The following is a 3,318-nucleotide window of genomic DNA, read 5'->3' as shown; positions in this document are numbered from 1 at the left end:
GAATACTACTACTACTGCTATTAGTACTTCTACTATTGCTACATTGATGACTTTCCATGCACTGCTACTACTATTAATAATAATAATAATAATAATAATAATAATAATAATAATAATAATGATAGAATATCGCCGCAAGCGGCGATTGCGGGGTCCAAGCACAATTTGATAAGACAGACAGATAGACAAAACATTACAGAAGGTAGAAAGACACAAAAACTGACATGTTGTGAAGATCAAACATGCAGTCTAACACCGGCTTTTGTGTTGGCTGTGACTTCTGTCAAGTTCATCTTTTCATTGCAACCACATTGCTGGAGTTGTTCGCAACGCCCAAAATTTCTATTGTCTGTCCTTGATGACTAATGACTTTGGAAAGGTCAAGTCTGGATTTGAACCCACAACCTTCCACATGAAAGGCTGATGCTTTACCTACTAAGCCAAACACCTGTTATAGGGTTAGTGAGGAGAAACTAACTAAAGGGAGAAGTAGTGTGATACTGCAGCCTATGATTGACAGATTGACAGTGTTAATCACTTTATAGAACATTGTAGTGCTCTCCATTAACAAATAAAACAATAGTAAGTCACATGGGCCAGAAAACTGCTGCTGCACTGCTCTCTGTGGGTTGAGAGGTCTGGCCTCGCCCCAATCAGTGATGCCAATCAGGTATTTTGCCACTGACAGATGATGTCAAACACCTGCTTTGAGTTTTCTGCACTGTGTGATTTAGTGTTGATTTACTTTTTATGAAACTTCAAAATGGCCAAAGTCCATCAGGGACTTGAACTCACAACCTTGTGGTCCAAAGACCTGAGAGCTTTACCACTCTGCCCAGTTCCACTCTGGTGTCACAGTGGGGAAACCAAACAAAGGGACAAGTGACTGGTCACAGGTGAGAGTCCAACCTATATCGAAAGCCTCAGAAAGAATATTATAACTGTATTAGTGCCCCACATTAATCAATTTACACATGGCTTTACAGACATCGTCTTGACAGTCCAGACATCATTTGTATTTAGTTTGATGAAGATTGATCAAATTATCTGTTTACTAATTAAGGTGTGGCGATTTCAAAAATCATGTTGTTTTTTTCCTGTAACGTACGGTTTAGGAGGACAACACTGTGGGATCACAGTCAGTTTTGCTATAAACAGAGGGGGGCGACAGAATCGGGGAAGGTACCAGTGTACGAAAGATTTATCTCACTTCAGCCGACAAGTTCTGAAGATTTCAGCTCTCTAGGACATACGGCTGATTTTAAGTTGTGACTTTAATACCAATGAAGATTTGGTTATTATGCAATAAGCCACGCCCACTTTCATCAATAATGACCAAATTTCATGGATCGACTTGGACATCATCCTAGAACATGTGTAAAAATGTTCATAAAAATCTATGCAGTCAATTATGAGATATTAACTTTTTGCATTTGTAGCGCCTAATAGTGGTACAGCTCAAAATGCTTTTGTAGGTTTGTTCACGCAACACTTCTCAACATGTGTTTAAAATTTTGGCTTGATTAGATGAAAGGTTAATGAGTTATGGCCAATTTAGTGTTATGGCGTGTTTCGTTAAAAGTTTATTGGTCGATAAAAGCCAAACCATTTGACCTATCAATAACCTTTATACAACTTTGAAAGAGGACGGCTCCAAGATTCTCCACACCAAGTTTCATGTGAATTGGATGAATGGCGTAGAAGGAGTTGTGAAAAAAGTGTTTGTTAAATAATTCAAAATGGCGGACAATGCAATATGGTGGACATTGAAAGTGAGATATGGGTTGGACTCGGCACCTTCCAAAGAATCTAGGAACACAAGAATTTTCAGTCTACGACACACGGTAAAGAAGTTATGGCCAAAAGGTAAAGTTGCTTGTTATAGCGCCACCATCTGGCCAATGTGCATGGGCTGCCTTGTCTGAGTAGTGGGGGGCCGTAGGACCCCACCTGCCAAATATGGCTGCTGTAGGACTTACGGTTTCTGAGCTGCAGATACTTTTAGCGGAGAAAAAGAAAGAAAGAAAGAAAGAAAGAAAGAAAGAAAGAAAGAAGCAGAATAATTCCAGCAAACACAATAGGGTTCCAGCACTACGTGCTTGGACCCCTAATAAGATAACAGCAACTGTTAGACCCTAACCCAGACAATCCAGGTAAATATAGACTACTAGAATACTTCTACTATTCCATAACTACTACTATTAATACTACTACTATTAGCATTATTACTACAAGGATCATTTTCCATGTGAAAACTGATTTTGAACTTACACAACATTTTTTCAGCATGTGCATTAATGCAGTTCAGTTTGTAACTCATTTGAATATTGCCTTGCAGAAGGAATCGTCTCCGCTGATATTAATGGTAACGTTTCATTTGGCTGTTGGATTAGAAGCTAATTTGCAGGAATTTTCTGTGTTTATTTGCAGTTGTTGTTTATTGGTAAAAACTCCAAACCTTTGTGATATTTGCCAGGAATTATTGATTATTGATGTTGTAATCGCAAACCAAAACGTCCTGACAGCTCGTGCTGTGAAACAGTGAAGTGACAGTTTGTCTTTTCCAGGAAATGGCCGGCAGACTGTGCTGACAGATAACGGAGGTAGATGTTCATTTCTCATCGAATCCCATCCATTCACTCTAAATGCTCAAAACAATCCTGTCAGTCTGACATCCAGTCCAGGATCCAGCAGGATCCAGGTCTCTGACCCTGTCGTGGCTTACAAATAAATAAAACAAACATGACCAAACAAAAAGCAAGCGGAAAACAGGTGAAAAGACTTTTTTCCCGTCTGAACTAAGCCCCCCTGTTCCCACTTTGTCCCATCCGGTCTATACTGCAGTCGCAATACATAAAAATGAGCAGCAGACGGCGGACTTCTTTCTACAAATAATATAACAGTAAGCATTAAGTTGTCAACATATTCATTCATTTCGTCAACATCAATTTTCAAATAATAATTCAATCAAAAATAATAATAATTCTGTAGGCAACCAAAATGTCTCTAACAGACCCTCCAGCACCAAACTGAGCTGTTGGACTGTTGGTTTGAACCAAAACAACAGATTGGCTTCTTCCAACAGTAAATCAACTCTAAATCACATGATTTTCCATCTGGATATCAAACAGCAGGCGAAACACAACAAACAAGATGGAATTTAAACCCTGAAATATTCTTCTAGCCATTTACAGCTTTAGTCAAATGACCAAATTATCATAAATTTAATTCAAACCACAAAACCCTTCTGGTTATCTGCTCTTTTCTGACCAATCAAACAGCTTCATTTCACTAGAATATCTTTTCATTGGCTGAACT

The sequence above is a fragment of the Centroberyx gerrardi genome, chromosome 19 (assembly GCF_048128805.1).
Source record: "Centroberyx gerrardi isolate f3 chromosome 19, fCenGer3.hap1.cur.20231027, whole genome shotgun sequence".
Taxonomy (NCBI): domain Eukaryota; kingdom Metazoa; phylum Chordata; class Actinopteri; order Beryciformes; family Berycidae; genus Centroberyx; species Centroberyx gerrardi.
The sequence above is the reverse complement of the archived record's forward strand: the minus strand, read 5'-3'. Positions refer to the sequence as shown.